The sequence below is a fragment of the Chelonoidis abingdonii genome, chromosome 1, assembly GCF_003597395.2.
Source record: "Chelonoidis abingdonii isolate Lonesome George chromosome 1, CheloAbing_2.0, whole genome shotgun sequence".
NCBI classification, from domain to species: domain Eukaryota; kingdom Metazoa; phylum Chordata; order Testudines; family Testudinidae; genus Chelonoidis; species Chelonoidis abingdonii.
This window is the reverse complement of record NC_133769.1, coordinates 64823295-64836233: the sequence shown is the minus strand read 5'-3', so window position 1 is coordinate 64836233 and position 12939 is coordinate 64823295. Positions and strand designations below refer to the sequence as shown.

General features: G+C 49.4%; 1 protein-coding gene and 1 pseudogene across 1 annotated transcript in view; one reads left to right on the top strand and one right to left on the bottom strand.

Moving 5' to 3' along the window:
• The window catches only part of PPM1H (protein phosphatase, Mg2+/Mn2+ dependent 1H), a 216135-nt gene that overhangs the window by 173709 nt on the left and 29487 nt on the right, over window positions 1-12939 (top strand). The window lies entirely within an intron of this gene.
• Window positions 3831-4059, bottom strand: LOC116824922 (U2 spliceosomal RNA; annotated as a pseudogene).

Sequence of the window (12939 nt, the reverse complement as noted above, 5' to 3'; positions counted from 1 at the left end):
CGATTTGGGCCACGTCTCGCAGGATCGCTGCGATGGGTGTCTTCAGGGGTCTTCCGGACACAGACTCCTGTGGGTGTGCCGAGGTATTGGTATATCTCTTTCTTCAAGGGAGGTCATGGACTCGCCCTGTGTAAGGAACTGCGAAGGCCGGACCAGCACCCCGGTGCCACCATCGATGTGGAGGGAGGCACACTTTTTAGGGTTGAAACGCAGGCCCATCCACTCGGCAGCTTGGCTGGTGATGTCGAGCATTTGCTGGAGGCTTTCCGAGCTGTCGGCGACCAGGGCCAGATTGTCCGCGTAGGCCAGAATGCTGATTTTCTTGCCATGCAGGTCAAAGCCGGTCGGGCCGTTGGAGATGGCTCGGATGAGCGGTTCCATGGCCAGGTTGAAAATGATGAGACTGAGGAGGCACCCTTTTTTCACGCCATGGCAGATGGGGATGGCGTCCGTCTCTCCGTCCGTGGCACGGATGGTGGTGGTGCAGTCCTTGTAGAGGTCCCAGAGGATCTGGATGAAGGTAGCCGGCATCCTGAACTCTCCCAGGGTGGCAAAGATGTGGTGGTGGGGTATGGACCCAAAGGCGTTGGTCAGGTCGAGCCACACTATGACACACTGCCTCTTAGACCTCCTGGCCTCCTGGATGGCCGTCTGAAGGAGGAAGTTATGCTCGTAGCATCCCTCTGAGGACATGAAGCCCTTCTGGACTGAGCTGACGGCACCCCCGCAAACTGACCACTCTGTGATCCTTGCCGCGAGGCAGCTGGCGTACAGCTTGTAGATGGTGGAGCAGAGGGAGATGGGCCTCCAGTTGCCAGGGTCATCTCGGTCCCCTTTTCTGTGAATGAGGACGGTCGTGGACTTTTTCCAGGAGTGAGGAACGCGATGGAAATGCTTGCATTTGGTGAAGATGGCAGCAAGCACCAAGCAGCCGGAGTCTCACTTCCTCAGCAGGTGGTAGCGGATGCCATCTTTTCCAGGGGTAGTGTTTTTGGTCCTCGTCAGCCTCGCCTGCACCTCCTAGGGGGAAAAATCTTGCTCCAGATCTTCCATGAGATCGATCTGGGGCAGCGGGAGAAGGCACTCCAGGCGTCGCAAGTCAGTTTGGGCCTTGTTGTCGAACACGTCCTTGAAGTAGGAGTGGAGTCTCTCTCGGCCTGGATGGCACAGTATGAGGAGGTCCTGTCGAGGATCTCCCTCATGGCTTTTGGCTGGTTCATCCTGTATAGTTTCTGTATATGGGATGCAGCCGCCGGATCATAGCGGCAGCTGACATGCCCTCTCCTGCCTTCACTGGCGGTGTTGTTACGGCCCGGCGCGGGGAATCTGCGTGTGGCCTCTGAGGTCTCCCAGGGTTTCCCCCTTCTGGCAGCAATTTCCACAGAGAGTTCTGCAGTCAGTCTGTCCGTCAGGGTGTTGAAGGTCTCGAAGTCCTCGGCCTTAGCCAGTTCTCCCACCCAGGCGGATTGCCATGGAGTGGTGACGCTTGCTTGTGCCGTCATTCCTCCTGCTGCGATGTCTCCACAGGTTCAGGTGCTGGTCTTCTTGCTCCTCAACCTAGGGAGCAGTGTTCAGGTGGGTCCTGAGGCGGGGGTCCTGATGTGGTGGTGGGGCCGCTCTTGGTGTCTCCGAGCCAGCACTGGATCTTCCGGGAGGAAGTGGAGTTCTGGAAGCACCGGTGCTGGGCTTTGTGGGGGCATGGCTCTGTTTGGAAGCGCTGGGGGTGGTTCAAGATCTTCTGCAGGTGGTATCCGGCTGTCTGCAGGTAGTATCTGGGTGAGGGGTCCTCAGTGGAGCATGGGTTTTTTGGCAGTTGGAGGCTCGTTGGGTAACCTTGGAGGAGGTGTTGGGTCTCCTTGGGGCGGGGTCCGGCCGTGGGAACCGGGGGCTGCGGGAGACTCCTCCATTGGCTGGGTCTTGCCGTGTGGCCTGGGGTGCGGTGTTAGTTGCTCCTATGGCAGGGCAACATGAGGTTGCCTGTGGGGGAGCACTGCACCGTCTTGTGGCCATGTCACACCGGATGTTTTATATGAGGTCGCTGAGGCGTCTGGTGAGGTTGTTGACCTGGGAGGTGGCAGTGATCCCCTTCACAGCAGGATCCAGCGTGGGGATTCTGGAGATGGGGCTGGTCCTTTTGGTGGCATCATCAGTCCTCGAGGTGGGGGTTGCGCTTTCCTCGATTAGTGGTTGGTCCCCCCTTACCTGCCGTGGCGGTGGGGATGCTGGTTGGGGTGCTGAATCTGGACCATCGGTGGGGTTCGGAGTTGGAGCCCGCAGGACGTCAGCAGGGTTCACCTTCGTGATCATGAGGGGTCCCTTGCATGTGGCGTGATGGGACTGGCATTTCTTTTGGGTCTCGAAGGGGGCATTGCAGCGGCTACACCGGAAAGCAATCCATTTGTCGTAGGTCTTGCGAACATGCTTGCTGAGGGCCCCGAGGGTCTGGACTCCATGGACGGAAAGGCAGAAGGGGCAGAGGAAGAGGCCTGTAGGGAGTGGGTACTGGAGGTAGATGTGGTCGTCATCCCCTACCTCACCTTCTGTGGGGTGGGCCCCTGTTGTGCTTGCAGACTCACCAGGGGATTCCTCTGGGTCTGGTGGAGAAGCTTGAGGAGATGAAGTTGCTCTTGGGAGTATGCTGGACTTACTGGCTATGATGTCTCTTTGCCCAGACGGACAGCCTGTGGCATTGAGATCCAGGACTCTGGAGTCCATTCCCCTTCGAGCGGCCCTTCTCCAGACAGGCGGGTGGTAAGAGGTTTCAGAGTCTCGGGTTAAGGAGGTTGTTCCTTCTGGAGCATCCCTCTCTGGAACAGCGGAGCAGCGCTTGACATCCCGGTCGTGGGTCATCTAGGGGGCTCCTCCAGCGGCATCCTTCCTGGAGGGGTGGTGATCAGCCTCTTGGTCCTCGGTCCTCTGGGTGGCTCCTCTGGCGGTGTCCTTCTCAGCAGGGCGGTGATCAGCATCCCAGTCCTCAGTCGTTGGGGAGGCTCCTCTGGCAGTGTCCTTCTCAGCAGGGCGGTGATCAGCATCCCAGTCCTCAGTCGTTGGGGAGGCTCCTCTGGCAGTGTCCTTCTCAGCAGGGCGGTGATCAGCATCCCGATCCTCGGTCATCAGGGGGGCTCCTCCGGCGGGGCGGTGATCAGCGTCCCGGTCCTCGGTTGTTGCAGGGGCTCCTCTGGCAGCGTCTCTCCTGGCGGGGCGGCGATCAGCATCCCAGTCCTTGGTCGTCTAGGGGGCTCCTCCAGGGGCATCCTTCCCAGTGGGGCGATGATCAGCATCCTGGTCCTCAGTCGGTGAGGGGGCTCCTCTGGCGGTGTCCTTCCTGGCAAGGCGGCCATCAGCATCCTGGTCCTCAGTCGTTGGGGGCGCTCCTCCAGCGGCGTCCTTCTCGGCGGGGTGCCCATCAGTATCCTGGTCCTGTATCCTTGGGGGGGCTCTGCCGGTGGCATCCTTCTCGGCAAGGTGTCCATCAACATCCTGGTCCTGGTTCCTCGGGGGGGCTCCTCCAATGTCATCCGTCTCAGTAGCAGCAGGGCGGTGTTCAGCATCTTGGACCTGGGAAGCAGGTGGGGATCTTCTGGGGACCTTCTCCTGAGGCGCTGTCGAGATGTTCTTGCTCCTGGATGTGAGGTCCCAAAGAGCTGTCCTTCTGCTGTTCAATCTTCCTGTAGAGGTGCCTGCTGTGGTTTTTTTCTGCCAGCTTCTAATGTTTTCATCCTTGCTGGTGGTCCAGGTCTTTGGGCCAGGCTTCTGTTGGGTTTTCTGGGGTGAGGAGCACACAGGAACAGCTGTGGTTGATGAGGATGTAGCTGAAAAAGAAGAGAGAAATTTCTTTCAAGGTTTCAGCAGTGCAGTGCATATGCAGATCAGCAGTATTTATATGCAAATTAGCTTCAGCAGAAGCATAGATCTGTAGAGCAGCATCAATTTTTTCAAAAATAGCTGCAGGAGATTCCATCTTCAGGACAGTGGTTTGCAGACGTCCATCAGAAGAAATTAAACTGATAAGAACAGATACTATGCTTGATCTTAGCTCACAGAGAGCCGAGAAGTTCCTGTAGATTAATGGTTTGAACACCCTTTATTCAAAGAACTGGTTCCAACCTTTGTTCCCCTTCTATCCAGAGACAGGTAAATAAGGGATCATTTCTAGTCAGTTTCGTCTATGTGTTGCTCAAGGATTAAAACCCCACTTTGTATCTGTATGAGCTGAGAATGTTGGTTAGAGAAGTAGCATGGGGGTATTGAGAACAGCTTGTGTTCTCAAACCTGTCTGGCTTTGTCTCTCAAACCCGTCCTGAAGGGATGTCCCTAGCCTTGTTATCACTGCAAACAGAACATGTCTGAAACTGCTGTCCTTTCCTTTTGCTTAATATAAGTGGCTTGTGAAGTTGTGTGTCAAGCTATATACCCTTGAAACCACGCCATGTACCATTAACTGTTTCCGTTGGGTTGTTTGTTCAGGTTTGTACTGGATGTCTCATTGGGGGGGACTCAGCAGTGCAAGTAGGGCAGTACAGTCTGCTATACTGTACCAGCAAGATATTTATAGCTGGTATGGCATGCCAAAAAGACACAGGAGGAGCAGAACGTGGGGCTGCCAGGAGGCCCCACGTCGGCAGCTCCTCTGGTGCAGCTGTACCGCCCCCAGCCCTTCCACGCAGGGTCTCCTCCGTATGTACAGCAGCCCTGCCAGAGGTCAGGGCTGGGGGCGGTACAGCAGCACCTGGTGGCCCCACGTTCTGCTCCTTTCCCCGCTGTAATTCCCAGATTTGTCTCTCTCTGGGGTCTGTACAGCAGCCCCACCAGAGGACAGAGCTGGGGGAGCGAGGCTGGGGGCAGTAGAGCTACGCAGGAGGAGCTGATGGTGTTCTGCTCCTTTCTCCGCTACGGTTCTGAAGTCTCCAGCATGCACAGCAGGAGGAGGACAGAGGTCCCTGCCCCAGGTAAGGAAAGTGAGTCATAGGGAGGGGATGGAAAGAGCATGGGGGCCCTGGGCTGGGGGAAGGATGGTGCTCCTTCCCCCACCCCCATTAGCTGCTCCATCCCCCACCTCCATACTGGTAAGAAATGGATTCCACTTGCACCACTGGAGGAACTTGCAATGGACTCTGGCAACTTTGTAGTCAGTCTCAGTAGAAAGGAAAGCATAGAATAGACGTGAAATCTGAACTACCCTCTCATCTGTAGAGCTGATCCTTCCCAGAGTAAGGCTGAGGCCTGTTAGCAGAACTGCAAGGGATAGTTTGCGTTATCAGTGCCAATCTGTTCATGCCCAAGGATGTCAATACAACACTTTTCATGAGCAATAAATTCACTCAAATTTCTTATTAAATGAATATATTTAAACAAACTTGATTGTTTAAATATATTTAACATTTTTTTCATGTTCTGTCAAGCCAATTTAAAAATTGTGTATGTAGAAAACAGATGAGACAAAAGTCTGGCAATTTAATCCATAGGCACCAACTTTCCCTGGCACCGGTGGGTGCTCACGCCTCCACCCCCGACTCCACCCTTTCCCCACCCCTGCCCCACCCTCATTTCAACCCCTTCCCCCAAAGTCCTTGCCCCAACTCTGCCCCCTCCCTGCCCCTTTGGACCCCTTCCCCAAATCCAGGCCCTGCTGTGTTCCCCCTCCCCACCCCTCGCGCTTGCCATGCAAGCGCTAGGAGCCAAGGGGGGAAAGTGGGCATGTGGTGCGCCCAGGGGAGGAGGCAGAGGCGAGGCGGGGGCGGAGTTGATCTGGGTGGGAGGGTGGCCGGGGAGCTGCTGGTGGGTGCTTAGCACCTACCAATTCCCCATGGATGCTCCAGCCCTGGAACACCCACAGAATCAGCGCCTATGATTTAATCCATATTTAGGCACTAAGTGGTCTTGTTTTTTCAAAATTCAGCACCAAAAGGTTCCCAATGGTGTCATAGGATTCACTGGGTGCGCAGGAATTTGAAACCAACAGGTTCCTAAGTTTAGGTTCCGGTTTTTCAAAATCTGGGTCTTTGTGCCTAAAAGAGAAATGTGACATTCATAACCTTTTAGAGGATTTTAACTGTTTAAAGAACCCTTTGTGGTAGCTGCTGTCATACCAATGCATGGGAAGTTTGTTCCAAGAGTTGTCCTGAGCAGAACATTTAGCAGTGTCCTCCCTAATTTTCTGCAGTGTGCTTAGACCAGATTCCACTTAGCGTATGAGTAACATCATCTAGATCAGGGGTGGGCAACTTTTTGGCCGAGGGCCACATCGGAGTTGTAAAATGGTATGGCTGGCCAGGTAGGGAAGGGTGTGCCTCCCCAAACAGTCTGGCTCCTCCCACTTCCTGCCCCTAAGAATCCCTGACCCATCCAATTCCCCCTGCTCCTTGTCCTCTAAGCGCCCCTCTCACTTCCCGCCCCCTGACTGCCCCCCCCGCAGAACCCCCAACCCATCCAATTCCCCCTGCTCCTTGTCCCCTAACCCATCCAATCCCCCTTGCTCCTTGTCCCCTAACCGCCCGGGACCTCACCTCCTATCCAACCCGCCTGCTGACAGTTCCCCAACTGACCCCATCCACATCCCCACCAGGGCTCCTATCCGACAGGCCCCCCAGGACTCCCATGCCATATCCAGCCCCCTCCACCTGTCCCCTGACCACCCCTTCCCAGGACCCCCTGCCACTAACAGCCCCCTGGAACTCCTCCCCAGCCCCTTTTGGAATCTGGCTTTGCGAACATGGGCGCAGGACTTAGGAGGAGCAGGGGTAGCCGCGCAGCCAGAGAGAAGCAGCACTTTTCCCTTTAAAGCGCTGCTTCTGTGCAGCTGGCTATGCGGCCACCTGACGCTCCTCCTGCCTATGCTTGCGGTGCTCCTGCCACCCACACTGCCCACCTGCTCCCCTGAGACTGCGAGTTAGCCTCCCTCCCTGCTCTTCCCTTCCCCTCTTGCAGGGGTGAGCTGAGGCTGCAGGAAGAGGTCAGGGGCTAGCCTCCCAGGCCAGGAGCTCAGGGCCAGGCAGGATGGTCCCATGTGGCCTGTGAGCCATACTTTGCCCACCTCTGATCTAGATCCTGGTTGCTTCTAGTTTTGGCACTTCTTTTGGCTCCTAATGCAATTTGGCCCTGTTTTCCAAAATGTTGGTACTGAATCCAAATATAACTTTGTGGGTGGTGTGTATGCTAGGCCTTTACTGAGTATTTCTGGACTGCAACAGTCTTTCACAATTACTTTTTAAAAATAAAAAGACGAAAACCAAGTAAAAAGTACAGCTAGATCCGTCCGAGTACATGCTATCCTCTCTCTTTAGTTTTTACTTTTTTAAACCCAGTTTTATGTGATGGAGGCATTGACAGGATTTAAGGAGGCTCAGAGCAGTAAGCAATATCACAACCTTGCTTTTACCACTACTTTTGTCATGCTCTTGTGGCCATTGTTTTTTTCTGAGACATTGGTCAGGAAAATAAGGGGAAAACTGAAGGGCTGTGTCATTCACTTCATATCTGGTACAAAACTGGCTACAGAGCTTGCTTGTACACATCAGATGTGTTCATCATGAGATCTTTTAATGCTCTGCTAGGTATGGCTGAGGTTCATTTGGATAAGGTAAATCTTGTGCCACCTGAAAAGTACAATACCGTTCAGCATTCCATTCCATTTCCCCTTGCAAGTTCTACATTCCTGTCATTTACAATATTTACACTATCATGCTGTCTTTGAGGTTGAGCTCATATTAGTCTGTCAAGTGTCTCTGAATCATACTTTCTTTCTAATTTATGTGAGCCAGATGTGTAATAACTTGGTCATTTGGCTATCCATTAGTTGCAGCAACTGGCTGTGGTCCCTTTTGAAAGTTTGAGTCATCATTATCTTGTTCTGAGTCTGCCATCTGTAGAGTTTGTTCTGTTTGTTGTTCTTTCTGAGGAACAAACTGTAGATGTCAACAGTTTCTGCTGTACTCACCACTGTCAGTCTCAATCACATATGATCTGGATGCTGAATTCTTTTTCTTTACAACAGTTCAAGTTTTCCATCCTTTTCTCCATCCAATTTGACATTAACGCAGTCACCAGGCTCTAGACTTAGCAGTTCTCCGAGTAACATCTGTTGTGAAAGTGTACATAAGCTCTTTGAGCCTTTTAATCCAATTTGGCTACTCTCTTCATGTGTGGCCATTTTGGAAACAGGTTTTTTTCCAAAGTTGGAACAATAGTTCTGAGTTGTCTTCCCATCAGGAATTGTGCTGGACTGTATCGTATAACTGCTATGTGTTGATCTGTAACTCAGAAGAGCAAGTAATGGATCTTTCTGCTGTAAGACTTTCTTGGGTGCCTATACAGCTCTCTCAGCCATTCCATTCGCTTGTCGCTAATGTGAGCTGCTAACAATATGATCAAAGTCATATTTCATTTGGAATTACTTAAATTCTGCTGCAGTGAATTATGGTCCATTGTCCATCACTAATTGTTCTGGAACACTAATAGGAGCAAAAGCACACTTCAATTTCTCAATAACATGCTATGTCTTTTAAGTAAATTTTTTCTATATACCGAAAAATAGTCCACTATGACCAGGTAAGGATGTCCTCTGACTTTGCATAAATCTGCAACTAGCCTCTTCCAAAGTCCCTCTGGTAGAGGTATTTCTACAATATATGGTTCAGCATTGTCTCTTGAGTTGATTTGTACTGGATCTCCTTTCAAAAGTCTGATATCATCAAATCCTCTGTCAAGTTCTTCCACCTTTCTCCATAGGCCCATTGTGACTGGCATGCTGTGGCAGAGAAGGTTGCTGGTCTTTGATCCTTTGATCACATGCATTCTAAAAGTGGCATCGAATTCTGTGATATCTTATATACTAACAAATGTATTGGAGCATGGGCTTTCGTGGATGAATACCCACTTCATCGGATGCATGTCATGACGCATGTATTCATCCACGAAAGCTCATGCTCCAATACGTTTGTTAGTCTATAAGGTGCCACAGAACTCGTTGTTGCTTTTACAGATCCAGACTAACACGGCTACCCCTCTGATGCATTCTTAAAGCATTGCTTTTGTTTCTGTGGTGAACAAGCCCATGCGGTTCAGAATACCTCCAGGGCTAGTCAGAGCTGTGTCAGATGACTTCAGCTGTGGAAGGGACTGACGGTGATTGTAAATTCCTTCTGAGATAACTGTAACATCAGCTCCTGAGTCAATTTTAAAGTCAATAGTCTTACCATGAATATTCAATTTAAATGATAGATCCCAGAAACAATGGCTCTGATTGTCTGTAATACGAGTCAATTCCCTGACTGCGTTGGTGAGGCAAACTGCTGCAAAATATCCATATTTCATGCATTTATTATACTCTGTGCTCTGGCTGGACATGCATCATCTCTTGGAATATGACTTTTTTTTCCACACCTTGTGCATGTAGGGAAGTTCTCTCTCCTTGCCTCAGGAGTTTAATGATGATGACTTTTAATGCATAAATGTATTTTTAAAATTTCTAAGCTAGTTTCAGGTTTTTTAAGTTTGTCAGATTTCTCTAGGTTTTGCTGTTTCATTAGTTCAGAGTGTTTTGCTATTTGAATAGTTGTGACTAGGGTTAAATTTATCTTCAATTGTAGCTTCTGGGAAGGATTTTCATCTGCTAATCCAATAGCCAGTCTGTCTTTGATATTTTTTTGTTTTTCATTCCGAAAATCACAGTTTTCAGCCAATGTTTGCAGAGCTCTTATAAAACATTCAACATTTCCCCCTCGTTCTTCAATTCTCTGGTGAAAACATGCTCTTTCATAAACCACATTTCTCTGTGGTATAAAGTATGTATCAACATAGCCTGAACACTTTAGCACAGACACCTTCGTGACTATCTTCAGTAAAATCAAAGGATTTAAAGAGATGCTCTGCCTGGATCCCCATGGCATAAATTAAAGAAGCTGAAGTTCTCTAGGGCATCAAAGAGTGGCATGTTGAGATCCCGCAACCTTCATTGCCATAGGTGCCGACAGCATGGGTGCTTCGGGGCTGAAACACCCACAGGGGAAAAAAGTGGGTGTTCAGTACCCACTAGCCCCCTGCCAATCAGCTGTTTGGTTCCCCCTTTCCCCCACCAATCAGCTGTTTGGCAGCAGCTGGGAGGTGGCAGGAAGAGGTATAGTGAGGACAGGGCACTGGGGGAGGGAGATGAGCAGGAAGAGGTAGGGCAAGGGTGGGGCTTTGGGGGAAGGGGCAGAGTGGGTACGGGGCTTTGGGGCATAGTGGGCATGGAGAACCCACCCAGAAAAATAAAAGTCAGCACCTGTGTTCATTGCTGTTTTCCTTCTTTCTGAAACCAGTGTTGCTTTGTTCCTTCTGTTTCTGTTCTTAATTTACTCCTGACACCATGTCATGTGCTTCTGTACCAGATACGAACTGGCTAAACAACTTGCTTATATACACCAAATGTGTTCATCATAAGATCCTTTGATGCTCTGCCAGGGAAGGAAGAGGTTTATTTAAATAAAAAGCCACCTAGTGGCTGGACAGTATAATACAGTTTAGCATTTCATTACAAGTCGCAACCGAACTGCATTTGTTTTGTTATCAAAGGGAACTTCGGTTGAATTACGTGGATGTTTCAAGAGGGCTTGCGCTGGCATTTTTTACAAAATGGAAGGCTCCATTACCTCCGCATGTGTCTGTTTTATGACATACCAATGGCCATATAGTATCTTTATATACACAGTATTCTCTCTATAAACAACACTGGCAAGCGTAAATGCAACTTTATTTCTTAAAGTCAAGTGAAATAGCCCAGAAGGTTGTAGCCTGTGTAAAATCAACAGTAGGTTTCACACAGTATAAATCAAAGGAAACTTCACAGTTTCCTTCCTCCTCCCCAGTGGAATCACTAAACTACTGGCTGAAAAGCTGTCCTTTATCATTCCCCTGCAGGTCTGAACTTCATTACACATGCTTCTCCCTCTGGGGAGAGGAAGAGAGACCAAACAACATTGCTTATTGCTCAACTGGAAGATTCTCAGTTATTGTGGTGATGAATGTATAACAAAATCAATGATGAATTAATAACAACAGTTATTAATGTTATCTTATTTTAGCACCAACCGTGTGTCTGGCACTGTCCATGAAGGCATAAGGACAGATTTGGTCCTTGCTCCAAATAACTTACAGCATAGGGTACATTGGGAGAGCCAGAGGCTTAAGAATTTAACTTTTCTGTAGTCTTGTGGCTCAAGATCAGGCTCAGTTTGTAATAAAAAACGGAAATTGTCAGGGAGTTAGTGCCATGGCTTAGTGGTGTTTGCTATTTGAAATATATATATAACAAGCTGAAAATATTAGTTTAGAAATCTTTCATGGCTTGTTGGCATTACTAGATTATGATGTGAGAGCCATTTGGAGCCATCCGGTATATGGAATCACATAACATCCTGGTTATTTAGGATCAGATTCTGACTGGCCATAATACAGCCATGCTGGGAAATGAAACCTCCCCAGTCATCTATGGGGCTTGCTTTGGGCTCCTCCCCACATTTTGGGTTTAATTAGGGGTGGGGAAATGTGCCCCAGAGCAAGTGGGGAGTGAGTGGAGTTGTCGCAACCGTTCCCCTCAAATTATCAGCCAAGTTGGGGGGAAGGGGAGGAAGTAATCTGCATCCTTTTCAGGGCTACAATTATTTACTTTCTACTGGAAACACAATAGAGAGCAAGCGACGAATTTGTAACTCTTAAGACCTTGCACCAGTTACTTAAGTTAAAGGTGCTCACCCTGTAGCTTTTTAACGGGGCGTCAGGACACTGCCAATATTTCCCTGTCAACTGTGCTCTGGCGCAATGGGAGAACTGAGCCCACTTTGTACAGTGGTGATAGGTGTTATAAGTCCTTCCCTGGGCTGCTCCTGTGCAGCACACCTACATACGGCTCCATATGCAGGGTTTAGAGACGGATCTCATGCCCACCCTAAGGTTGCACATCAGGTGATCTATGACTCTTTTTTCCTTTCAGACTCTGGATCTGATCTGCTTCCATCCCCCATAGAGAATCCCAAGAAGACATCACTCAGATGCTTTCACAACAGTACATTGCTGCTGTGCACTGCAGCTCAATAGCCCCATGTGCTCTCCTCATTGAGATGTTCCCCGTGGATGAACCCTGTTCCTCTAGTGCTAGAGCATCCCGCGTTCATTCACTCCTGTAGAAAGACACCCTCCCCCGGGCTGTCCAATCATGTAGACTCAGGACTCCTGTTCTTCCACAGATTCTGCTAGTATCTCTTCTTGGTTCTTTCTGCTGTACAACTGACTTTGTTCCTTCCATCAAGAAACCAGCTTTGCTTTTGAATTGAACCAGTGCACTAAGTTTACTTGGTATGTCTAATAGAGAAATCTTTTTTTCGGTTTATTTAGAGTGTGAGTATCACATAATTTTTGTAATGGACAGTTATTTCTCCCCAAGAAAGTGGAAGAACATCAACCCAAGAAATCATCCTTTGGCTGTACTAGCTCAATAGCTTAGAGCGTAGAAAAGACTCAGTTGTGCTTCCTACAGCAGAGCTAGTATTTCCCCAGTTTGTAGTTGTATTTTTCAGTCTGTAGCACGAATGCCTTCTTTAACTAGTATCTGGGCAGTAGCAGCTACATAGAACATGGATTTCACAAAAAAAGTGGCGTTCATTGTATGATAGACTTTATCTGCTCCAGGAGCTGCATTTCAATGCACAGGGTAAATAACATGCAATTGTTGTTTTTTTTCACTCAAATACATTTACCTAACTTTTTAATATGGAAACAAAAATTGGAAAAGCTAATTTTGACACCAGCTGACAACGCAAGGCAAGGTAAAGTTGAGGCTTAAATATCGTGCCTGTGTCACTGCCTCTTGATCATAACCTGCCCGTGCTGTGCCACGATAATGCAGCACAGGTAGTTATGTAATGTAACACCCTGTATTAATCCCAGCTGTATGCAATATTTCAG